General features: G+C 43.4%; 1 long non-coding RNA gene across 1 annotated transcript; it reads right to left on the bottom strand.

Moving 5' to 3' along the window:
• LOC128831097 (uncharacterized) lies at nucleotides 1-27,456 on the bottom strand. Its single transcript, XR_008443745.1, has 2 exons — nucleotides 27,131-27,456; nucleotides 1-603 (listed from the first exon to the last, which is right to left on the bottom strand). It is a non-coding gene; the product is annotated as an uncharacterized LOC128831097 (long non-coding RNA).

The raw sequence follows: 27,456 nt of genomic DNA, 5'->3' as shown, positions 1-27,456 counted from the left end.
TTTAAAAATCATATATTCTTTATTAATTGATTATAAAAAGAGGGAGAGAACTGACAAGGTAGCCCGGGTGGGGTTTGGGAGGAGGATAGGAGGGAAGGAAAAGGCAACTTCAAAAGTTCAAAATAATGACAGCCTTTTGCTTGGGCTGTCCACTGGGGTGGAGTGGGCGGGTGCATGGAGCCTCCCTCACTCTCCCCCCCCCCCCGCGTTCTTACACGTCTGGGTGAGGAGGCTATGGAACATGGTGAGGGGGAAGGGCGGTTATACAGGGGCTGCAGCAGTACTCTGTGATCCTGCTGCCGTTCCTGAAGCTCCACCAGACGCCGGAGCATGTCCGTTTGATCACGCAGCAGCCCCAGCGTTGCATCTTGCCACCTCTCATCTCGAGCATCTCTCCTCTTCTCCCATTCGTTCCTCATTGCCTCACGTTCACTGGAAGCTTTCCTGTACTGGGATAGGGTGACCTTCCACTCATTCAGATGAGCTCTTTCATTGCGGGTCAATTCCATGATTTCTGAGAATATTTCGTCTCACATCCGTTTTTTCACCGCCTTATCTGAGATAGCCTTCTGGACAGAGGAGGGAGGCTTGAAAAATTTGCAGCTGTGGGAGGGAGGGAAAAAAGGGAGAGAAGTATTAGAAAGATATATTTTACAGAACAATGCTTATACTCTTTCACGGTGAACAACACTAGTACCCTGAATCAGAGAGAGTATATATTTGTTCAGTCTTTTCAGGTCTAAGATAAGATGAAGACCCTCTTTTTTCTTCAAAATAAGGAATTGTCCAATTATGCTGGAAGAAGGACCAGAGACACTGGATGTGGTATAAATAGACTTCAACTTAATTCTTAAATATCAGGCAGTACCTAACAGATAAAAGTGCACAGGGCAGGTAATTCCATAATTATTTTAATATATATCTGAGGTGCTTCCGTCAGCCCTCCCTCTTTCCCATTGTAGTCCCCAGCCAATCCCATGCTGGGACATCACCCTCCCCTCCCCCCCAAATGAGGGTTAAGGTTCACTATAAAGGGGGGGCCGTGAATGCCTACCATACCAGTTACATACCCCAAACACCCTCTTTCCACTCCATTAAAGAGTACCTCCTTTAAATCCTTTCCCAATCCTTTTTATCTCATCACTGTATTCCCTTCATGGAGGGAATACCTATGGAATATCCGCACTGGACATCTGCCACAAGGAGACTCCAATAATTAGCTTGGTTGCCTTTACTCATACCCAGCTGTGTTCATAGACATCTCCTAATGCTCCCTTTAATATTGGCCTAAAGCATGTCTGTTCCCAAGTCTGACAGGGGACCTCATCCTCCCTGAATAATTATGGTGCCCCATGTGCTATGTCTGGAAGCAAAATTACCAACCCCTCTTCCATTACAGGGTAAGACTTACAAGGTAACACACCTTGTGGACAGGGTGGAAGTGGTAGGCATGGTCTATCTTGATTTTAGTAAAGCTTTTGATACTGTCCCGCATGACCTTCTCATGAATAAACTAGGGAAATGCAATGTAGATAGAGCTACTATAAGGTGGATGCAAAACTGGTTGGAAAATCATTCCCAGAGACTAGTTATCCATGGTTCACAGTCATGCTGGAAGGGCATAATGAGTGGGGTCCTGCAGAGATCAGTTGTGGGTCTGGTTCTGTTCAATATCTTCATAAATGATTTAGATAATGGCATAGAGATTACTCTCATAAAGTTTGTGGATGATACCAAGCTGGGAAGGGTTGCAAGTGCTCTGGAGGATAGGATTAAAATTCAAAATGATCTGGACAAACTCAAGAAATGGTCTGAAGTAAATAGGATGAAATTCAATAAGGACAAATGCAAAGTACTCCACTTAGGAAGGAACAATCAGATGAACACATACAAAATGGGAAATGACTGTCTAGGAAAGAGTACTGCAGAAAGGGATCTGGGGGTCATAATGAGCCACAAGCTAAATGTGAGTCAGTGGTGTAACGCTGTTGCAAAAAAAGCAAACATCATTCTGGGATGTATTAGCAGGAGTATTATAAGTAAGACACGAGAAGTAATTCTTCTGCTCTACTCCACTCTGATTAGACTTCAACTGGTGTATTGTGTCCAGTTGTGGGTGCCACATTTGAGGAAGGATGTGGACAAATTGGAGAGAGTCCAGAGAAGAGCAACAAAAATGATTAAAGGTCTAGAAAACAAGACCCATGAGGGAAGATTGAAAAAAAATGGGTTTGTGTAGTCTGGGAAAAGAGAAGACTGAGAAGGGGATATAACAGTTTTCAAGTATGTAAAAGGTTGTTACAAGAAGGAGGAAGAAAAAATGTTTTTCTTAACCTCTGAGGCTAGGACAAGAAGCAATGGGATTAAATTGCAGCAAGGGGAGGTTTAGATTGGACATTAGGAAAGACTACCTAACTGTCAAGGTGGCTAAGCACTGAAATAAATTGCCTAGGGAGGTTGTGGAATCTCCATCACTGGGGATTTTTAAGAGCAGGTTAGACAACCACCTGTCAGGAATGGTTTAGATAATTAGTCCTGCCACGAGTGCAGGGGACTGGACTAGATGACGTCTCAAGGTCCCTTCCATTTCTATGATTCTATGAAAATATATTGGAAGTAAAAAAACAATTGTAAAATATTCTGTACCTTTCTGCTCCTGCTAGGATAGCTCTACTGATAAGTGAGGTTCTTGACCTGGCTAAGGTTCTGTGGGATACACCAGCCACTTAGCTTCCAACATCTCAGAGAGCAGGAAAGAGGTATCTGCTGCCTCAAAGGGCTTCGAGCAATTCTGTACTCATGTAATGCTGGGCACCTTGATTGTCTCATCTGCACTTGAAGATTAAGCAGACAAAGCATCCCTAAAGACAGAGACCACCTCCCATTGGATCTGGAAGGGCCTGTTCATTATCAGCACTGCAGTTACAATCCCCAATAGATCGATCGCTACCCGCCAATCCGGTGGGTAGTGTGGACGTACCCTAAGAGTGAGGAGCTGGGGCAGAGGGATTTGTATACTGTGAAGTATAACTCCTTGTTATAAGGTAATCTCCTTTTGTATCTATGTAAATCCTGTGGTGAAGACCTAGAGAGTTGGGAGCCCACTATTGAGATCTGTGAGTGAACAGAGAGGAGTGGCCTTGAGAACTCCAGATGGAAAGGCTGCATTGGGGAGGGAGCTCTCAGCCAGCCTCTGGTGGAGAGCAAGGAGAATTGACTAAATGGGCCAGGTCCCATTTGCGTTTCAGTTATGTGGCATTTTAGGGTATTTTGGTTAAAATATAGTTGTGTTAAGTCTGGAGGCAACACAGTGTTATGGACCCTGTTGAGAAATAAAGGGACAAGGATCTACAGTAAATGTGTCTGGGGGCCAGTCATCCTGACCTGAGACTTCAGTCAGCATAGTTGGATCAGGAGCAGGAGAGAAGAATCTGTCTTCTGCTGAGAATGCCTCTGTGGTGGTAAGGACTCTGTTAAGGGTATTAGGTCCACAGATCTCTCTGAAGAGCTGAGCTGAGGCAGCTGCAAAACAGCAGACAGCACAAAGTGGTTCCTTCCTATGGGACTCTGGTGTGGGCCTCCCTACCCCACAATTAAAGTTGAAATCACTCCAGATGGGTCGGGTGCCAGAGGCCTCGGGAGCAGCACAGATCTGTCAGCATCTCTGGACCCAATCAGCCCAGGGCAACACACTAAGGCCTGGTCTACACTGGGGGGTGGGGAGGATCGATCTAAGATACGCAACTTCAGTTATGAGAATAGCGTAGCTGAAGTTGATGTATCTTAGATCGATCTCCCCCCCGTCCTCACGGTGCGCAATCAACAGCTGCAGCTCCCCTGTCGACTCCGCTGACGCCTCTCACCCTGGTGGAGTTCTGGAGTCGATGGGGAGCGCGTTCGGGGATCGATCTATCGCGTCTAGATGAGACGCGATAAATCAATCCCCAATAGATCGATCGCTACCCGCCAATCCGGCGGGTAGTGTGGACGTACCCTAAGAGTGAGGAGCTGGGGCAGAGGGAAGTGGCTATAAAGTACCATCCACGCTCAACTACCAGAAGGAATGAGGTTTGCACTCTAGGTGCTGCCGGTGGGGAGATCTTACCTAAGAATGTTAAATTGTTAATTGCTACTTTTCCCAAATTTATTCTGTTGTCCCCCATCCCTTGCCCCCCCCCATACAGTTTTCTTTGTTTTAACACCTAGACTCAGTGCTTGCAAGTGAGGAAGTATTGCCTTTGAAAAAAATCGGTTGTCCCTTCAGTATTCAGGCTAGATTTTGGAGCCTCAAAGCAGAATTTGGCTCCATGTCTAATGAGAGGCATTTGAAGTTGAGCTGGTCAAAGTTGCTGGATAAAATTACAAGTGGAGCTCTTTTTGTCACTGACATTCAACCACATATTTAGAGCAGTATAAGTCTGATAAAAAAGTACTGAGAAGATTTTGTCAAGGAGAAGCTTCTTTGGAACCTACCAGTTCTCTCTTACTTGCTCTCACAGTTTCAGCTAAGATCAATTATTCTTTTAGTTTTCATCAACTCTTTAAAAATTATTTCTCCACCTTTGTTACATATTTGTTAATGTACTTTGAGCACCAACAGGATTACCACGTACACTAAACTAACAGGCCTTCTCTAATATAAAGAGTTGACAATTTGCATGTAAATTAGTCAAAATAAATCCAGCTATTCTTTAACACCTGCATTTTTCAACATTTCCTAGATCTTTAATGTAAATGAGGACATATTTTTAGATTGTCTCCCAGATTTATTTTAAACTTTAAAGCCCACGGCATTTCAATTTTGAATGCCATGAGTATTTTATATATATATTATATCATTCAACTAGAAAGAATCCTTCTAAAGCTACAGAATGATTTTTATAGCTGCTGTGATGAAGATAATGAGAATAATGAATAATAGATGGGAAGCATTCATGAATACATGAACTCCTGTTAATGACTTTTTGAACTACATTAGATGTTTATACATATTTCATAAAAACAAAAATGTGTTGTAATTTATCGTTACGTACTTACGGCTGTATTTGTTATATATATTGTTCAATTACCAAGAAAAGGGGGGGAAAGCTTTCTATTTGATTTTCCCTCTTTCCAACCCAATAATCCAACCAAATCCATAGAGCACAGTCCTGCTCCTCTTCAGTTGCAGTAGAAAAAATGATTTCTATAGGAACAGGATTAATCCCAAAAGGCTTTCTAAGGAAAGGCTCACTCATGCAAATGTTTACTCATGAGAGAACTCTTTATTCACACCCATAGCTTCTGCGGAATTAGTATTGAAAGATGTATTAATAAGTAAGTGTTACAAGAGAGAGACAGTTTTGAGTGAGGAAATATCTTTTATTGGACCAACTTCTGTTGATGAGAGAAGAGGTCAGGCCATGCACTGGATTTCTGCAGCAATTTTTTTTAAACTACCGTCCTCACAAATAAGTAAACCTCCTGCTGAAATTTCAGATTTTTAGTAGTGAGGGGCACCATTCTTTGAAGTGCTGAGCATCTTTCCCGCCTATTTAAACTATTGTGAGTTAAGGACACTCAGTACCTTCTTAGGGCCTAATACGGTGGATTTGAATTTGTTCCTTTATCTCTTACTTGATCATTGCTCACAGAAGTAGTCTCATAGTCAGTAAATCTCTTCTCTTGAATAAGGATTGGGCCCCTGGCCCTCATTGTACATAAAAGGGTGAGATCTGATATGTTCTTTCTCAGCTACTTTGTTTCTTTCTCTGTTCTGACCTACTCTTTCTCTAAGTCTAGTTGCTTGATCAGACGTTCTGGGCCCAGATTTATTTTTTGTATATCAGTGAATTAGAAGAGAGAAACGTGAAGGTAACAGAAATAACTAGTTTCTTTTAGGTAGCAGTTGGGGAAAATACTAAAGAAAACACCATGATTACATACAAGCAAGTAGTAGTTTTTGGTATCAAATTTTGATTCTCAACTGTTAGAAAAAGGATGGGGTGAACCTGAGAACTAGAAGACTGGCAAAGCTCGGAGACTAGGTTTGCACATCCCTACATTTCTAGTGTTTGAAAAAGTCTTCTTATAATATACACTAAAGTTTCTCTTATTCTTCAAAGTTGAGTCATTTTTAAAATGAAGTCGTTGGCTTTCTTCCTCATCAGTTGCATACCATCTTCAGCTAACTACCCAGGTAAGAAAGCATGAGAAACATCCAGGCAATCCTTTAAAAAATAACTTTAATTTTGATCTGACCCAGAAACTGCTTTGTTTTGCTGGTTTAAACTTAATAATAGACCTCCAAATATATTGGATGTAAATTCTTATAATACTGATCACCTCTGGAATGTCAACTCGGTAATACAATTGAGTTTTCTTAGCACAAGGGGTCAATAGTAAAAAAAACCCAAACACTTACCAGCCTGCCTGAACACATTTGGTTGTAGTGTAATAAAAATGCTAGGTCTTGGTTTAATGAATCAAAGGGAAGGACTGTAACAGAGCAGGATTCATTCTTGTGTTAACCCTAGAATCTGTGCCTGTTATGTTCTTACTCACCAATCACTAATACACAACAGAATTAAGACTAAATGAGCAATACAATCCTGAACAAAACAAAACAGCTATTCTCCATAATTATGTGTAACACTATTATTTAAGTATCAGAGGGGTAGCCGTGTTAGTCTGAATCCGTAAAAAGCAACAGAGGGTCCTGTGGTGCCTTTAAGACTAACAGAAGTATTGGAGCATAAGCTTTCGTGGGTGAATGCCCACTTCATCAAATGCAAGTAATGGAAATCTGCAGAGGCAGGTATAAATCAGTATGGAGATAACGAGGTTAGTTCAATCAGGGAGGGTGAGATGCTCTGCTAGCAGTTGAGGTGTGAACACCAAGGGAGGAGAAACTGCTTCTGTAGTTGGATAGCCATTCACAGTCTTTGTTTAATCCTGATCTGATGGTGTCAAATTTGCAAATGAACTGAAGCTCAGCAGTTTCTCTTTGGAGTCTGGTCCTGAAGTTTTTTTTGCTGTAAGATGGCTACCTTTACATCTGCTATTGTATGGCCAGGGAGGTTGAAGTGTTCTCCTCCAGGTTTTTGTATATTGCCATTCCTGATATCTGACTTGTGTCCATTTATCCTCTTGCGTAGTGACTGTCCAGTTTGGCCAATGTACATAGCAGAGGGGCATTGCTGGCACATGATGGCATATATAACATTGGTGGACGTGCAGGTGAATGAGCCGGTGATGTTGTAGTTGATCTGGTTAGATCCTGTGATGGTGTTGCTAGTGTAGAGATGTGGGCAGAGTTGGCATCGAGGTTTGTTGCATGGATTGGTTCCTGAGTTAGAGTTGTTATGGTGCAGTGCGTGGTTGCTGGTGAACCATAACAACTCTAACTCAGGAACCAACCCATGCAACAAACCTCAATGCCAACTCTGCCCACATATCTACATTTGGAACGTAGGTTTTTTGCTAGATCTTAAAAGAAACAATTACAAAAATTAAGCATCGAGTAGCTCTCTTGAGGTTCAGCTTAAAGGTTACAAGCAAAACAAAAGCATCTGGGGTTAGCACAGAGGAGATCCATAATCCAAAATAAAGAAATAAACCTAATTGCATCTATTTAAACATACCCTGTCCAATTATTTCTTCTAGGTATGAACAATGAATTGTTATACCAGGTTCAAGCCTTCCACAGGATTCCTGCTTATAGCATTGCTGCTCCGTGTCTCCTTCTCAGGAGACCAGACAAAGGGAAAGTTTCTTTCCCAATTTTAAAAAGTTCTAGCCTTCCCATTGGCTCTTTTGGTCAGATGTGCCCTTTTTTTTTTAACCTGGGGGACTTTTTAACTCTTTACAGGTAAAGCAAGTAGAGAACAGCTACCAAGAGGGATTTTACAGCTAACGGGCTGGCTGGGTGTTCATCAAAGGGAGTTACCCCCGCTCCTACACATCTAAATAAGGATTAGCCCTCGAAGGGTATGGAAAACTGGTCGGGGGGGGGGGCACATGTTCAATCACACATAGGAGAATTCATACAAGTTGATGAATAAAATGCTTGTAGTGCATCACAGTGCTTTGCTCCACAGGTCAAGGATAGAGTACAGTATTGCACTGAGTAGCACAGGGTCCATGGAATTTCAGGGAAACCCCACATATGGTACATCAGCAGGATCAAGGGGACTGAATGAGCATGCCACAGAAGTCCTAATTAGGATCCACAGGTTCTAGAACTGATCTATTCATGGAGCTGGAGGAGAACATTAGTCCCTATGCGTTTATTTTCTCTCCTTCCATATCCTACTTATTTTTATTTGGTTTCTTCTATCTTCCTAAATGTAGAGTGGTCCTTTGTATCTCGGGACAAATGACCCCTTTTTACTAATCCCACCTTTATCCTCACCCACGCTGAGTCTAGGATCTAGATTTTATTGGCTTTTTAAATTTGGTTTTTGTTTTTTTTTTACTTTGAGAGGCCCTTGTTAGCAAAGAAGCATGATAACAGGCTTATGCATGTGCTGGCAGACTGAATGCACTTTTCCATCTACTCTAAAACACATTAGCAGTTTTCTGCTTTCAGAGTCATGATTTTAAGTGTATTATTTAACATATTCATTAAATGTCAGTATTAATAATAATTAATCACATTTGCAAGTTTCTTATTGTTTTTATTTATATTCAAAACCTGCACTTCATTGTATAAGGCCTGCAGGGTTCACATACAACCTGAGAATTCTAAAGACAGATAGAATTCTGCTTGGGTGGAAAGCCTCAGCAATAGTCTTACCTCCTGCATTTAACAAAAAACAAATTAGCCCTGGGTGTGGAAATAAATCCTATTGTGAACATGCAAATTGACTTGCATTGTTTCCTTGAATCCTATTACTGGCTCTATGTGCAAAAGTTACATAATCAGACAAACCAGTAAGTTACAAAAGAGTAAAATATATATATCTGGGTGATCCCCAAAATGCTTCAGTGGCATAGTTGTTACAGGAGTTGCACCCCAACATCAGTGAACTGCAGTTCATACTCCAAACACTTGCTAAGCAGACCCTAACAGATTCAAAAGTGAGGGAGCACAGTCCAGCCTTATGGTTTATTATTTTCTTTTGTTTATTTCAGGTTAAGGTAAATACAGCAAGGAAAGGGGAAAATGAGCCAGTTAAAGATCTTGGACACAATGGAGAAAAAGCAGTTTGGGAGCTGAAGTCTAAATATGATTTTCCCCACCAAGGAGAAATCAGCAGAGGATCTAAAAGCTTTGCTCAGTGAGTATTTTGAGCAGCAGGAGGAAGCAGCAAAGGGAAGTGACTATGGATTGGGAAACCAACCATACCTTAATCCCTCACAGGAGACAGCCACTCAGGTAGTGCTGGCCAAATTGCAGCTCTGCAGGCCCAGGGAGGAATACAAGAACCAGGTTCAGATGGCAGAGCAGAGACTTAGAGAGAGAGAGAGCAGCTCTTGAGGAGGTAAAGGAGTGGGCTCACCAGCAATGAATAGTATGGATCCACATAGCCAAGGCCAATGAGGAGGTAGAGAAGCGCCCCCATCTGTGATGAATGGCAGTGATTGAAGCAGAAGAGAGCACATAAGGTACAAATGAAGGTACAGGAAATGTAGCCAAGGGAACTGGAGCAGCAGAAAGATATTCCCCAACCCATGAGTAATCCCCCCAAGAACTCACCCAGCTGGGATAGTTTGTGCCCACCTTTTAAAGACTCAGACTGTACAGAAGATTATTTAATTGCTTTTGAAAGAATATGCAGGCCAATGGTAACGTTTTCCAAGTCTTTATTGGCATGGAACGGGGGAAGCTATGAACTATGATAAATATAAGGAAGCTGTGTTGCTAAGATTTTGAATTACACCAGAATCATACTATATAAAGTTTAGAAATTTAAAGCAGCATGACAACATCAGTCATAAGGAGTTTATGCACAAAATGTGTGATTCTATAAAACAATTGTTAAAAGATAAAGAGACAGAAGGGACTATCGGAAATTTCTTTACTTGTTTGCCCAAGAAAACTTTTTTAATACTTATTTTGATGAAACCAGAGCTGCCATATGGGAGAACTCTCCAGAAATAGTACAGGTGGCTGTTTGGGCTGTGCAGGTATTGAACAAAAGCCCCAAAGAGATGGGCAAAGACCAGGTATGGGGGGGGGGGGTGCAGATTCGTTCACAGAAGGAAGGAGAAAGGATGCAAGGCCAAATATACACCAAATGGGTATCCTCCAAGCAATCTCTGTTACAAACTTCTGTCCCAGTATGAGGCCCCAAGAAAATGCTGTGTGTGTAATTCTACTGAACACAAAGAAGCATTGCCCAAAACTCAAGCCCCATCCTATGCAATTGTATCTAATGTGAGCTGGGAATCACAGCCCTAGCTCCTAGTGTGGACATACCCTTAGAGGGTATTGGAGAAGAGGTCCTCTTCTTGGAAGAAGACTTGAAGAGGGATTTCTTTCCCCTTGTGTCTGTGTGTTTTCTACCCTCCTTGTGTTCCTGATGGGAGGAATCCTTAATTCTACCTGTCAGCTCTGGATCGAGGTCACAGTGCTCAGGGGCACACTGCTCCATGCCTCTGCCTGACATACAGAGGGGTCTCCTGAGCCAGGGTTGGACTGTGGCCTCATTGCTCAATCCATAAGGAATCTTCACAGTCTGCATTCACATGCCTGACAGGTTCAGCTTTGAAAGGATCAGCAACTGGAGCACTTTGAGGGAGCATGAGCTTCCCTGAGGCAGTAGAGGTACCTGAGGTGGCCATCTCTGACCAGAAAGGCCCAGGACAGAAAACAGTTCTTGAAACCTGGGATCTTGAGCATAATAGCCACCAAACATGGATGAGGGTGTGTGGAGGCAGGGAATAACCATTAGAGGAAGACTCCAGCCTCTGAAGACCAACCCAAACTAGTTACAGCTATAAAAACTATCAAAATTTTCATCTAATATTTACAGGTTGATGGGGATGAAACCAGCAGACGCTGCAGGCACTGAGGAGATTCTGTCGCAGGCCACAAGCAGTAGGAAAGAACTGGAGAGACAGTCAGTCCGCACTGCCCCTTATGCCCTCAGTTCAGAGCACGAGGAAGAGAATGGCACAGATGCAGATCAACGGATATTACTAGAAAAAAATTCCAGTTTCAGGAGAGTGGGTATGTATGTGCATCTCCAGTGGAATACATATAGGGACCATCACTTGAAGAAGAACTGAAAAACTTGCTTATTGAATTTTCTCCCTAGATATATTGTGTATGCATACCAGTTTTTTATGAACATCAGCATTGAAGCACTGGTTTAAAAAGAAAACACAGAGAGAGTCCTTAGAAGCAGATATAAGGAAAATATGTCTCTCAAATACTGATACCAACCTTGTCTCTCTCTCTCTCTCTCTCTCAAAAAAAAAAACCCTCCAAAAACAAACAAGCAAACAAAACAAGTTATTTCTTCTATCCAACTTATTCTTACCATTTCTAGCATTTAAAAAATCATTAATCCTTTCTCCTAGTCTGAGTGTTTTCATTAACATGTTCACAATTAAATATGAAGCTTTCTAATGAGCATGCCGCCTCCAAAACAATAAGCAAAGAATTGTGTTTGCATAACTGCTACAACAAAGTATGCAGCTGTTTCTGGCCTGTGAAGAAATCTTATTTTTTTTAAAGGATCTTACTTGCGTCATTAGAAGTTAATGGCAAAACTCCCTGATTTCACCGGGAGTAGAGTTATGATAATAATCAATAATTTTGAAAATCTTACGCTGAATATCTGAACTAAGTAATGAGATTGGGAAATAGCAGGCACTGTCTTCTCTTGATTTGTTTTATTTGATACAAAAACATAATGGTAGAACATTGCATGCTCCTGCATTCTCCTTGTTCCAGAAATCTATTTAAAATAATTCTTTACAAAAAGGTTATTTAAAGTGAAAAAATTCACATTTGGACCTGGACATGTTCAGCCTTTTATACTCGTTGTGTTTCCTATTCTCACTGATCTAGCTAGGGCATTTTTACTTTAATTATTTTCTGATCACCCTTGTGCTTACATTGATAGTGTAAGGAACAGAAGTTTTGTACAGAATTCAGGAGAAGAATTTGTATCTTTGGCAAGTCTAAATTCTTGGCCTTCATATTTGATCTGAAAAACATCTCTTTAAGCCTCCTTAACTGATAGACTAATATTCTGTAAGCTTTGTTCCCTTTCTTATAAAAGGAACACTTAGCCAAGTTTCAGTTCCTGGTAGTTTTCATTAAATCCAAAAGTAGCACCTTCACCTCCAGCCTTTTACATGAATTTTTATAAATTTGTCAAATTCTGCATCTTCTATAGTTTCCTTATTTGGCTGCTGACATAAATTATTTTACTTCACAATACTACTTTGGATGCTTCCCATAATATTGAGTGAGCAGTAGCACTGCTAGCATTATTTGCCACTTATTCCGACATACAATTTTTTAACTTAGAAGTTGCCCATATCTTGTAATATAATAGTATTTAGGGTCCAATGTTGATTAGCTTCTGAGCCTTTGGAATATCAACCATACCAAAAATTGGTGCACAAATAGATATTATTACCAAACTTTTATAGCCAACATAGATTTATATTCTTGAAAAAGACCATATTTTATTATAAGAAGCAATGACTCTGAAAAGTTCTAAAATAATTATATGTGATACATTTAGCATTCTTCATTGTAGCTCCATAAAAGTTTGTGGCAGGATACCAACAGCTATTTTGTTTAGTTATCTTGAAACCCCATTATCCTTCAATGTCAGTCACCTGGTTAAGATGCCTTATTACATAGGTACATATTAAGATGCCCCCTTAATATCATTAGTCAGGGTCATGATCTTGTTTGAGTAAGAGTGTTCTCATTTAGAGCATGCAGATTTGTTATACTAATCATCTAATCATAAAGCATACCCTGAAAGAATACATCATCTGGCTTCTCTAATTAGTCTCACCAGACCCCAAAATGGAGTCCTTTAATTAAAATATCAACTCTTACTCCCATTTTTAAGGGGTGCACAAACTTTCCCCCAGCTACAATTTGTTATCTTCCTTGGGAAATGGTGTCTTTTGCAGCTATATCAAATCAGGCCTGAGATGTGTTTCTTACAAGCTGGAAAGGAAATCCTAGCAAAAGGGAGGTTTTAGACAGAAGCTCTAGAGCGAAGCAGAGAAAGAGATGCATGCTTTAGGGACAATACTGGTTTTTCTCATTCTAATGAAATTTCTTATTAGCAAAATGTGACCAATTCTTTAATCGAGTCAGTGATGAGAAGGACTTAATTTTTTCAGGTGGTTAAGTACTTGCTGCTTCTTCTATGGATTATTCAGTCCATTTATTTTCCATAATACCTTATGAAATCGATCCGTCATTAACTTAATAGAATCCGATCTTTCTGAATCAAACTGAGAAATTACACTGGTCTACAATTTTTGAGAAGTCGTCTGCTTCAGAGATAAAACGTGATATTTATTATGTATTTTGATGTGCTGAATTCAAATATGACAATTAAAACAACTGGCTACTGTTTCTACGATATTTAAGGTTTTACATTTTATGTCTATGTATATTGTGTAGATAGAGTTTTAATCATAAATTGTAAACCTAGGTCTTTTCATGTGTTTATGGTTGCTTTACATGATAATATTTCACCGGTCCTGTTTATGTAATACTTTAAAAATCAGCAAAAGGGTTATATAAATAAAATTTATTATGAAACAAAAGGCAAAAAACTATTATGTACATAGTTTAGTCCTATTCAGTGTCTACTCGGCACTTACTGAATTGTCTCTTGTATTCATTAAATGGAGCATCTCTTGTCACTGTCCACCAATAGTCTGCAAGCATTGATGGGCTCCATTTGCCCTGATAGCGTTTCTCCATTGTTGCAATGTCCTGGTGAAATTGCTCGCCGTGCTCGTCGCTCACTGCTCCGCAGTTCGGTGGAAAAAAATCTAGATGAGAGTGCAAAAAATGTATCTTTAGTGACATGTTGCAACCAAGGTTTTTGTATGCCTTGAGGAGGTTTTCCACCAACAACCTGTAGTTGTCTGCCTTGTTGTTTCCAAGAAAATTTATTGCCACTAACTGGAAGGCTTTCCATGCCGTCTTTTCCTTGCCACGCAGTGCATGGTCAAATGCATTATCTCAAAGAAGTTCACGAATCTGAGGACCAACAAAGATACCTTCCTTTATCTTAGCTTCACTTAACCTTGGAAATTTTCCACGGAGGTACTTGAAAGCTGCTTGTGTTTTGTCAATGGCCTTGACAAAGTTCTTCATCAGACCCAGCTTGATGTGTAAGAGTGGTAACAAAATCTTCCTTGATTCAACAAGTGGTGGATGCTGAACACTTTTCCTCCCAGGCTCCAATGACTGTCGGAGTGGCCAATCTTTCTTGATGTAGTGGAAGAACAGGAGTACTTGTGGCACCTTAGAGACTAACAAATTTATTAGAGCATAAGCTTTCGTGGACTACAGCCCACTTCTTCGGATGCATATAGAATGGAACATATATTGAGGAGATATATATACACACACATACAGAGAGCATAAACAGGTGGGAGTTGTCTTACCAACTCTGAGAGGCCAATTAATTAAGAGAATTAATGTAGTGGGAATCTCTTGCACGAATATCCCATTCGCAGAGAAAACAGCAGTACTTTGTGTATCCAGTCTGCAGACCAAGCAAGAGAGCAACAACCTTCAAATCGCCACAAAGCTGCCACTGATGTTGGTCATAGTTTATGTACCTCAAAAGTTGTTTCATGTTGTCATAGGTTTCCTTCATATGGACTGCATGACCAACTGGAATTGATGTCAAAACATTGCCATTATGCAGTAAAACAGCTTTAAGACTCGTCTTCGATGAATCAATGAACAGTCTCCACTCATCTGGATCGTGAACGATGTTGAAGGCTGCCATCACACCATCGATGTTGTTGCAGGCTACAAGATCACCTTCCATGAAGAAGAATGGGACAAGATCCTTTTGACGGTCATGGAACCCCTAACATCACCTGCCAGGAGATTCCACTGCTGTAGGCTGGAGCCCAACAGCTCTGCCTTACTCTTGGGTAGTTCCAAATCCCTGACAAGGTCATTCAGTTCACTTTGTGTTATGAGGTGTGGTTCAGAGGAGGAGGATGGGAGAAAATGTGGGTCCTGTGACATTGATGGTTCAGGACCAGAAGTTTCATCCTCTTCCTCGTCTGACTCAAGTGAGAATGATTCTGGTGCATCAGGAACCAGCAGTCCTTCTCCATGGGGTACTGGGCGTATAGCTGATGGAATGTTTGGATAATGCACAGTCTTTTTCTTCTTTGACACACCTTTCCCAACTGGAGGCACCGTGCAGAAGTAACAATTGCTGGTATGATCTGTTGGCTCTGTCCAAATCATTGGCACTGCAAAAGGTATAGATTTCCTTTTCCTGTTCAACCACTGGCGAATATTTGTTGCACAAGTGTTGCAGCATATGTGTGGGGCCCACCTCTTGTCCTGATCTCCAATTTAGCAGCCAAAATAAAGGTGATAGGCTTTCTTAACTATAGTGGTTATACTGCGCTTTTGTGATGCAAAAGTCACTTCACCACAAACATAGCAGAAGTTATCTGCACTGTTCACACAAGTACGAGGCATCTCTGCTCACTTTGGCGAAACAGAAATGTGTCCCTTTGCAAAATCAAACACTGACAAATAAGAGAGCACGACACTGTATGATTTCTAGAGCTGATATAGGGCAATTTGTTCAGCAGAGTGATGTAAGCTTCGTTATGATTGCATCATCCATGACTTCTAGGAATAACATGACGCAATTCATATCATGTATGACACAATACCAGCTTCAGATTGCATCACTCATTGTTTTGCCTAAAAAGCAAGTAATGTCCAAACCCAGTCATAGATTTATTCATAGATCCAGTCAAAGATGTATTTTAGTCATTTCTGGTTTAAATTGAGATCCCTTCCCTTTATAACTCACTTATCCTCCGCCATTCCCAAGTCAAAGGGTCGTATATACTGACCCAATAGCATATCTTGAAAACTAGAGCCAATCAACAATTTTAAGCATCATTTTCGTTCTCAGTGACCAAGAATTAGTAAAGTTTGACTACATTTATTTCAGAAGCATTTTGGCTGTAGAGCAGTGTTAGGTGCTGAAACAACAATTAGAATGCAGATATGATAAACCATGCTGACATAATTGAATGGCGCCATTAAAATATCAGTATTTATCAGCCATTCTCACCCATCCTTGCTATTCTAAATAGAGGATCAACCTGTGGTAATATCAGATGCTCACATGGTGATAACTGTTGGCAAATGTTGGCTCTCTTATGGCAATCATTGTACAATGGCTGGCACTGAAATGCTGACATTTACTGTTACAAGTGCTGATGACTATGCAAGATGCAAGACAGTTGAAAAATCAGGCCCATTTTCTGTAGTTTAGGAAATACTTACAATATCACAATAATGTTGATTACTTTTAAATGGTAACTGTCATCTTTTTAATGGTGACCACTGAAATGTTTTACACGATGATCCAATGTAGAAACAGTCTTCCTGCTTTCATGACTGTGTACTTCCCAAATAAATGACATTTTATAGTCTCGGAACTTTCTTAAATGAGTCTTTCACTGATGGACTGGTCCCTGAATTTCCCAGGTATTGTGTGTACATCATTCTTGTTCTTACCTATACGTCCAGTGGAATCAGCTCCTACAACTCATTGACTTCAGTGCCATGACTTGATCTTATGTTTGTCTGCCATGTATACGAATCATGAAGAGGGTGTTTGAGGAGCTGTGTTCTATAATGTGCTGGGGGGAAAGAGAGAGGCTGGGGGGGTGATAGCTGCACATGGGTGTGGGGGGGAAGAAGGGCTTGGGGGGCAGCTCCACGCAGGAGGAAGGGGGAGAGGGGTTGTGGGTGGCAGCTCTGCTCAGGGTGAATATGCTCAGTGCTCACCCTACCACAGCTCCTGCGTCCAGCCTGACCAGGGGCGGGGCCTCAAGGGGAAGAGGAGGAGCAGGGCAGAGGGGCCAGGGGGGGAGAGGAGAATCAGGGGAGGGGCCAGAGTTCCAGATTGCAGGGGGGGGACCCCCAATTGGCCATGGGCCCATACGTTAATCCGCCTGCGGTTTTAGCATCCCAGGAATGCAACTGTTACAGCCTCCTTCCTTCATATTACTTTTGCAGCCCACAAGGAAGGAGCTGAGGGTAAAAATAGTAAGGTACCTGCAGTACTGTTCTTAAAATGTTGTGCTGTTTACAGTGCAGCAGGGGGCCAGGTAGAGTGTAATCCTTTCAGGGATTACATTACTAGTTAACTATTTCTTCTTTAAAGGCTAGCCATCATTTGGAAAAAATAGCAGCGTTCAAGTTATGGAATGGAAAAGAAAAGTGGCCTTCCATTTCTGTGGAGGACACCTGGCCACCTATGCCAGAGAACTATTTCTGCTAAAGGTCAGCCCTCTACATATAGCTCAGTGGAGGGGTTTGGTGAGCCATGAACATGGAGTAAGCACAGTTGCCCTGCTGTTAAACCTGAAGAACCAGCTTGAATTTCTGCTGCACCAAAAGTTTGCTGAATTATGCTTAAAAGGACTGAAGGCTTCCTCCACTGGGCCCGCCCAATAGAGGAGCAGAAACACATGCTCCTCCAGGTCTTCTGGTTCTTCCTATGAAGTCCTTAATGCCTCCTTGCCCTGCCCCTGAGGGGCATCCCATCTTACAATGAGGCCAGCAGCGTTGAGGAGGTCACGAGTAACTTCAGGCTCCACACTCACATCCCTGGACTCCAGCTCATCGTAGCACAGACATGTGCTGGATCGTCTCCCGGAGCCGTTGTTGGAGTCCTTCATCCTCCAGTACAGGAGCCTCAGCTGCTTCATGTGCTCCTGGCACTGGGACGGAGTCCAGTGAACACCCACCTCCTCTAGCCTCTGTGAAATCTCCCAATGCAGGGGAATGTTCCTGCTCGTCCCGACGAAGTTATGGAGGATGATGTATTCTGACCACACACTGACCATCACCTGGGTGTGTTCCAGAGAGCAAGGAAAAGTTCTTGGAACATGATCCATGATCACCTGTGCTGATAAGCAAAGTTCACAGGAGAACTGATTTGAAGTGCTCAGCGCAGGTCGCTACTACTGCTGGTAATGGTGGGGTAGATGGGTCAGGGACCTTTATACCTTTGGGTAAGGGTCAAGCAGCAAAGAGATCAATGCACTGTGGGAATGTCCCTGGGGATCTATCAATACCCATGGCCTAGTACACACTCCTTAACCCCGTTCACACTACACTGCAGAACAGACTCTGGATTCTGCCACAGCAGAGGCATGTGCATACCCACACTCCTCATGCATAATAGATTTTGTGCTCTGTTCTCTTTTTCAGGAACATGCTTCAGGTCTTCGCTTGTGGGCAATATGGGGGTTATTGCACAACAATGCACATGTGTCCATGTGCAGTCCCAAGCATTGACATAGCATCTGATGCCCATATTTGTAAATCTGATGCTTTGCAAGTTATACATGGTAAAATGACAAACAAAAAAATCATTGTATAATTTTAAATATAATAATGCTCTCTATAAATTGAATTGCAATTCCTTCCTGCAATTCTTTGTTTGCACCCCTGCTGCCATTGTCATACTTAAATTATTTATCTATGCTAACCTTGGAGCTTCAAGATCTTTTGTCAGAAAAAAAAGACCTGAATAAACAGAACAGAGGGGCCCAAAACAGCAGCTACTACATGGTCATCTGCCCTCGGAAAAGTAAATACAATCAAATTAAAAGGTATTTTTCCCATCCTGGAAAATAGGTTTCTAGCAGAATAGTTCCAGTAATCCATATCAAGTGATACTCTCTCTGCAGGAGATTGACAGAAAAATGGATGAATCAAGAAAAATAAAAGTATCCTGCCTTAATCAGTTACAGCTGCTGGTACACAGGAACCAGAAATGCAGCTTCACTAGAATAACTGGCTCACATCAGCTAGCGATATAGGATAAATGGTGTAATGTATTAGGTAGGTGGACACATTACTGGAGCTTCTGCTTAGGCAATATGCCACCACTAAGCTGTTTCAGCCCAGGTGTCAGCCTGATCCCTGATATGAAGAACTTTTATTGATAAAGAAGGAGCTTTTATGCTTGGAGGATAACTAAAAAAAAATCCGTCAAGGAAGAGATGCTCTTGAAGTTGATTTGTGACTTTTGTGCTGCTTCAAAAGAGACAAAAAGGGAAAATAGCTAACTGAAACGTTTTGACCTTTCCAGGTACAATTAAAGTCCTGGACCATACTGAGCAACTGCAGGATCTCTTGACACATTTCTAATTTGAGAAAAAGACAATACTAGACAATTAATGGGAAATTGATATTTTTTTCCTGTGCATGAGGCTAGGTACAATTCTCAGGAACACTGTCAGGGCCAAACGTAACAAATGCAATTTTCTAAGAAAAGGCTACTATTTCTCCAAACTTCTGGCCAGGGAAGAGTCAATTATTTTTATAGCAAATTGAAAAAGTTATGACTACAGAGAACTGCACTGAGCTTAGGAATCTGTCTTATGCTTGCCTGAGTGAAGGACAGACACCTTTAAAGCATGATTTTGCTCCGAAACGTGTTTGTGAAAATGTTGTTCTAGGTTTGATGAATCTTGTGTCTCAATTATGCCATTCATGAACAGCTTATGACATCTCATTCTGGATGAGATTGTAACCTTTTTAGTTCTGATGAGGCCAATTACTTGGTGCATGCCAGAAAATGAAGATTTACAGAATTTTATGATACAGGACTCTAAATCTGAGTTATAGCTGCTTACTAAGTGAAAGACAAAAGTAAGTTTCCATCATATTTATTTTACTCCTTGTAGTGAGGTGGTGTGGCTCCCCGCCGCCCCAGAGTGGGAAGAGCCCATCCGGAGGCCGGAGTGGGCAGAGCTAGGGAGCTCTGAGCCCGCCCCTCAGAGGGTCAGGCGGCAACCTGGAAGTATAAAAGCTCGCCCTCACAGCTCAGTCTGGCCCCAGCTGCCGGAGAGACCAGACATCTCCAACATAGCTCGTGACTGGGAAGACCCCACGGCCCAAGGCGGCCGCCAGGACTGGCTGGGCCTGCCCTGCACCCGCTATCCAGAGGAGCCACAGGACCGGCCGATCAATCCCTGCCCTAACGAACCCATGGTCTTGGATCCCCCAGAGGCCGACACCAGGACCCAGGTAGGCCCCGAGGGGGAGTGTGGAAGTAGTCTGGGGGCAGCTGACCCCAGTCTGGCTGCAACACTGCCAGAGCCTATGTCAGCGTGTTGCGGCCAGGATCCCCACTGACAGCAGTGGGACTTCTGCCACTGCTAGGGCCCCGGGCTGGGACGCAGTAGAGTGAGAGGGCCTGCGTCCCCCCGCCACCCAACTCGTGGTGGCAGTCTCCCCCTCTCCCAGGCCTTTTGAGGCTTGGGCCTACTATTGTTGCTCAGCCCTGACTGAGGGTCTGAGCTTCTGACTCAGCGTTTGTTGCCCCGCCCTGACCTCGGGCCTGGGCTAAACACTCTTGCTTGCTGCTCAGCCCTGACTGAGGGCCTGAGCCCCTGACACAGTCTTATTGCCCATCCTGAGCAGGGCCGGGCTTACCGTGTTCTTCCAGCTACAGCAAGAGCTGCCGAGGGAGGCCCACGGCCGGACAAATTTCCCCAGCTCACCAGTGTGAAGTGAGCCGGTGTGGCTCCCCTCCGCCCTAGAGAGGGTTGAGCCCCGGCAAACTCTTGTACACTCCTGTTAGCCCTGGAGAACCAAAACTGCTATGGGAGAGCAAGTCAGATTATGTTCCGACTCATGCTTCAACAAACTATGAATCAAAGCCATCAAGAGAGCCACGCATTTCAATTAGAGTAAAATTGTTCCCTAAACTCAAACAGCAGATTTTTATTACTAGAGAGGACTCATGATCTAGAAAGAACACTGCTTGATTTCCAGATAGCCAGTTAAAGATACAGGGCTGGTAGAGAGGAAAACACACTTGTAAACTAATTAGTAACAGTTTCTATACTACACAGTCATTTTGACACAAGACACCTTATGTTGACTTATCTGCGGAAGTGTCTTCACTTAAATTTTGCTTCCACTGATGTATGTACCCCACTATGCTGACTTAATAACATCACCTCCCCGAGCAGAGTAGGCTCAGGATCTATATAGTTAGGTGAATGCAGTGTCAGTGTAGACACTACGTTACTTACACTGACTGTTACTGGCCTCCAGGGGCTGTCTCACAATCACCCACACTGACCGCTCTGATCACTGTTGTGAACTCCGCTGCTCCTGTGTCAGGTACATAAGAAGCAGCCCTTCCCTTGCACAGAACCATGAATTTTTAAAATTCCTTTTCCTGGTTGCCCAGTTTGGTGAGCACTCCTAGCAGCTCCCCATTGCTGAGTGTAACTGCCCAGCTGACCATGCCAGCAACATGCCACAGACACATTCCTGCCTGGAGAATACAGGATGTATTGGATCTCCTGGGCCTGCTGGGAGAAGAAGCTGTGCAGGCACAGCTCCCCTCCATCTGTAGAGATGCAGACATCTATGAGCAGATTGCTTGGGAGAAGGGCTACAACAAGGGTCACTGAAATAGTGGTACAATCTAGATTTAGCCTGCCTTTAGAGATCTCAAAAAGAGATGGCACCCAATTATTTTCCAGCTTTGAAAACCTGCTACAGACAGCTAAGGCACAGCAAGTAACAAGGGTAATTCTGTCGCTGTCTTGACCTGCAGTTTTCATGTGGTTAGTTCAATTGAATCAAACTGCATTTTTATTTTCCTCTCTAGTGGTAATTGCATCTTGGAGGATCTCTTTGTTTTTGGTCATGAGCTCAATTCTCCTGAAAGATCATCTCCAAAAGTTTCTGGAGACTAAGGTCACTTTGCAGAGGCAGCAGATACTTACAGCGACAATGCACACCTCTTAACAAAGCTGTCTAAACTTGTCTGCCACTGCACTTTAGGAGGATCTCGCTCTCTCTGTTGTATTTTCAGCCAAAAATCTTTCACATCCCAGAAACTTTTATTATTCCACTATTGTATGGTTACATATAGTGCTGTGTAAAGGACAATTTAAATAATGAAGAAAAGCAATAAGAGCTCCTAACCTATGAAACATACATTGTGGTTTATCTCCCTGCGCAACCCCAGCTGACATCAATCTACTGAGGATTGACAAAAGGATATAGCATTTAGAGCAGAGTACCTCAGCAACCTCCCTCGCTAATAGCTTTTTCCTCCTGAGCTATTCCTGTCACCTGAGTTTAGTGTGATATGGATCCTGTTTCAAACACTTGTATTTAAAGCTAAATTCCTTGAAGACAACAGCATCCAGTTGTTTCCATCTCAACAGCAAACAAGCTGGCAGGGGCTGTGAGATTAAATATAGAGTCTCACCATTACCATTTTGGAAGAACTGTGGCTATGAGACTGAAGAGAGAGGGTGTGCACGCTCATATTTTGCACATCTGAAAACTCTGAGTCTTGGACAGCAGTGCTTCATCAGCCATTTTGAAATGATTAAACTAGCTCGACTGATCCCCTGTGTTTATCAAGTCTAACCTTTTTCCTTTTCTTAAGAGCGGAGTGTGACACAGCTGTCTGGTAGTGGACTAGTCACTGCCGGCAATAAGATTCTCGCCTAACTGATGTCCTTACAAGCATCTCACATCTTCAATCTTCTTTTTTTTAGAATCCTTGTATTGGTTCGTATTGCTGCTGCAGATATCTGCAGGAAAGCTGCCATTTGAAAACCTGCTGGACGGCTAAATAAAGTCCCATATTATCAATCATATCCATTGCCAACTTATATGCAAGTCAGAATCTTCAGATTAAACTCCCCATGAGTTCCTATATTGTCCATGCTTGTTCCAACCCACCTCGTCCTATCTCTAGCTTGTAGCTTTGTCAAACGAGCTCACATCAGGAAATCACAGGCCTAATTCTTCACTTCCTGGCAAATTCATGTAAGTCCTTTACATCTGTGTGAATTGTGTGTGACCCAGTAACACAGGCGTAAGTCAAAGGAAACATCTAATTTCATTGCCATTTAACTCACTTTACATTCACTAGGACTAAATTCTAGTCTCAACAACATTAGTGAAAATCAGCAGTAACTCCTATGAAGTCACAACAGGAAAAAAATGATCTGAGATCAGCATCGGAACCACTTTGCACAGGTGCAAATTACTACATGGGGCACAAAGCAGTCAAGAATCTGACATAGTTTTATTATTGAAGGGAATCTGGTTACAGACTGAAGAGCAGATCCTCAATTGTTATCAACAAGTAAACACACCCGCAGATCTGACTCGGGGTGTGTGTGTGTGTATATTGTTATACGTAAACAGCCACGGATTTTCCTTAGTCATGAATTAAAATTTCAGATTTTAATTTGCACACATATTACAACACTAAATGGTTGCTTTTCCACAGATAATAGGATAATTTAATGTTACTGACTAAGGTATGCCTGTGCCTAGGACTAGTTAAGCCATATGGATGATGAAAAAAATTTGTAGCCAAAAAGAAAAATTGAATTAATACTTTAACAAAAATCTCAACAAAACAAGTTACCCAGTGCCTTTCAAGAACTTCATATGAGAATAAAAAAAGACAGTTTAGCTACTGATTCTCATATACATTTTCAGTGACTTATTAATCATGACACATAAAGGAATAAACCTGAACACAATATACAAAAAATGTAGACTTCAAAGACGTTTCCACCAAGTTTTTAAGACAGCCACATTTCTCAAGGAATAAATGCTCTAAATTATTTACTAACTCCTAGTTTTTAAACTATGGAGCTTGACAGCAAAGAATGTTTTAAAACCCAGCCAAAAAAAACCAACCCCTCTTACGCACCTATTTTTCCTGTTCATAAACGAAATAAGTCTTTTTAATAATTATTATTTAGAATAATTCTTTTTTCTTTGGAAGAAGTCAAATATGTTCTGCATTTTATGACATTCTTAATGGATGGGTATATCAATTACTGATCAACCTTTCAGACTGCAGTGGTCAACAAAAGTTCAGTCTGCTTATTGGCCACAGCATCATGAAGATCATCACCAATATCATTAGAATGAGCCCACAAAGGGCAGTGACACCACAGACATTCACAAGTATTTACAAGACTGTTATCAATCATTTTGTTAGGCAGATAACTAGTGCCACAAACACTGAAATCAACAGTAGACAGCAATAGAGTAAACTGTTTAGCCACATGACTTAGGTCAACACAAGGCAGCTTACTGCCTTACTGTGGAAGTGTCTTCCCTTAAATTTGGCTCCCACTGACATAAGTGTGCTGCTACACCAACTTAATAACCCCACCTCCCTGAGCCACATAGACTGAGGGTTGATGTTAGGTCAACAGTGTCAGTGTAGACCAGGGTGGGCAAACTACGGGGGCTGCATCCAGCCCACCAGCCGTTTTAATCCGGCCCTCAGGCTCCCGCTGGGGAGAGGGGTCTGGGCTTGCCCCGCTCTGGTGCTCCAGCCAGGGAGCAAGGTCGGGGGCCACTCCTAGAAGCAGCAGCAAGTCCCCCCTCTGGCTCCTATGCATAGGGGCAGCCAGGGGGCTCATCTCTGCACACTGCCCCCACCCGAAGCACTGCCCCTGCAGCTCCTATTCACCGGGAACCACGGCCAATGGAAGCTGCAGGGGCGGTGCCTGCAGATGAGGCAGCATGCAGCAGAGCCGCCTGGCTGCCCCTATGTAAGGTGACCAGACGTCCTGATAAAATCGGGACTGTCCCGCTATTTCGGTGTCTGTCCCGCATCCCGACCGATCTTTTTTTGTCCCGATATCCACTGGCAGCACTGTGGGGGTATTTTTTCCCCTCAGCCGGGGCAGGACTTGGCTTCTTTTTTTTTTTTTTCCTCAGTGCCCCCCCCGGTGTCCCAATATTTTCTTCCCCTCATCTGGTCACCCTAGCCTCCTATGCATAGGAGCCGGAGTGGGAACTTGCCGCTGCTTCCAGGAGCTGCTTGAGGTAAGCGCCACCCGGAGCCTGCACCCCTGAGCCACACCCCCCATGCCCCAACATCCTGCCCCAGCCCTGATCCCCCTCCTGCCCTCCAAACCCCTCGGTCCCAGCCTGGAGCACCTTCCTGCACCCCAAACTTCTCATCCCCAGCCCCAGCCCAGAGCCTGCACCCCCATCTGGAGCCCTCACCCCTCCGTGCCCCAATCCCCTGATCCCCCTCCCACACTCCAAAACCCTCAGTCCCATCCCGAAGCACCCTCCTACAGCCCAAACCCCTCATCCCCAGCCCCACCCCAGAGCCTACACCTCCAGCCGGAGCCCTCACCCCATCCCGCAACCCCAACCCCCATTTCATGACCATTCATGGCCAAAACATTTCCCCACCCCTGGTGTAGACACTGCATTACTTATCGATTATTACTGGCCTCCAGGAGCTGTCCCACGATCCCACGTGACCACTCTGGTCACTGTTATGAACTCCATTGCTCAGGTGTCAGGTAGACAGGAAGCAGCCCCTCCTCTTTAAACTCCTGCAAATTTTTGAAATTCCTTTTTCTAGTTGCCCAGCTTAGTGAGCACAACTAGCAGCAGGGCCGGCTCCAGGGTTTTGGCCGCCCCAAGCAGCCAAAAAAAAAAAAAATTAAAAAAAAATCCACGATCTCGATCTGCGGTGACAATTCGGTGGGAGGTCCTTCGCTCCGAGCGGGAGTGAGGGACCGTCCACCGAATTGCCGCCAAATAGCTGAACGTGCCGCCCCTCTCCGGAGCAGCTGCCCCAAGCACCTGCTTGCCAGGCTGGTGCCTGGAGCCGGCCCTGACTAGCAGCTCTCCATTGTTGATTGTAACTGCCCAGCTGACCATGCTGGCTACATGCTGCGGACGAAGTCCTGCCTGGAGAAGACAGAAGATTTTGGTTCCCCTGGGCCTGTGAGGAGAAGAGGCTGTGCAGGCACAGCTCCCATCCAGCTGTAGAAATGTGGACATCCACAAGCAGATTGCTCTAGGGATGCAGGAGAAGGGCAACAAGAAGGACCAGCAGCAATGCTGCATGAAATCCCAGGAGCTATGGCAGGTGTATCAGAAAGCCAGGGAGGCCAACAATCAATCTAGTGCACAACTGCAGACCCCCCACTTTTACAAAGAGCTGTATGCCATCCTCAGCAGACACACATATCCCCAGGGCACTGGGGATACTTCTGAGAAGCCTGAGTCACAGGCCCCTGCTGTGAACATGGAGGAAGAGGAGCAGTACAGGGAACTGGGGGATCCAGCTGTGCAGAAAGCCAGGAAATGTTTTTGACTCTAGCACAGTCCAGACAGTCAAGTCCGGGCAAGCCTGATGCAGGGGAAGGAACCTCTGGTAAGCATGTTATTTACTTTGAAAAACAGGGATGGCTCCCTCAAAGCAGTAGGATACATCTTTTGATTTGCTCATTTTCAATTTTCCTAGAAGAGGTAGTGAAATAAACAAGAGAGGTAGAGTTGCTATCTGCTTTTCATTCCCCTCTACAGTTCGGCAGAGGGGGAGCCATGCAGAGCAGTTTGTTTATATGCACTGAGATGTCCCTTGAATCCTCTCTAGAGATCTTGATGAAAACTTTCCTGGAGACACTCTGCAATTCTCTGTCGAAGGTTTCTGAGGAGAGCTGCCTTATTACTTCTGCTGTGGTGGGACACTTTCCCCTGCCATTCAGCAATTACTTCAGCAGGTACCATTGCAGTACACAGACTAGCAGCATATGGGCTTGGGCAGTATCGGGACTCCAGCAGCAGCTGTACTCTCTCTGCCTCTGTTACCCTCAGGAGAGAGATCAGCTAAAATGATCACCGCCTGTGGAAAATGGTGCCAGTATTCAGTTCCATTGCCCTATACAATTAGAATCATGCAAGCGAGCTATTGCCTCATGCCCCAAGACTCTGGAGCGCCATACTCATCATGGCCAGTGCTGTGACTGGCACCGTGTTGTATCAATCCCAAGCAGAAATGAGATGGTTGTGCTTACAACTTTTGGGGAGCAAGGGGAGTGAGTTCAGCATCTTAACCTTTGATTTCCGTCATGAATACTCTGACAATGGTACCTCTGTGTGTTGTATCTGCAGCTGCTACCATTGCAGTTTTCAGGGTCTCCACCTCCACACCCGTGGGACACCTAAGCCAGATAAGGATGACATGTTCCAGGAGATCCTGCAAGCCAGTGCTGCATCAGAGAATGAACTCAAGGCCTGGAGATCTTCTCCATGCTGTCTGCAAAGGTGGACAGAGTAGAGAGAAGAAAGGCAAAGGAGAAGGGCATGCAGCAGGAAATACTTTCACTCCTCAGACAGCAGACAGAGTCTGGTAGACCTGCAGGTTCAACAATGGTGGGGGCGTGTAATGGAAATGACTGTTCTTTCCCCTTCTTAAG

This window comes from Malaclemys terrapin, chromosome 2 (genome assembly GCF_027887155.1).
Source record: "Malaclemys terrapin pileata isolate rMalTer1 chromosome 2, rMalTer1.hap1, whole genome shotgun sequence".
Taxonomy (NCBI): domain Eukaryota; kingdom Metazoa; phylum Chordata; order Testudines; family Emydidae; genus Malaclemys; species Malaclemys terrapin.
The sequence above is the reverse complement of the archived record's forward strand: the minus strand, read 5'-3'. Positions and strand labels throughout refer to the sequence as shown.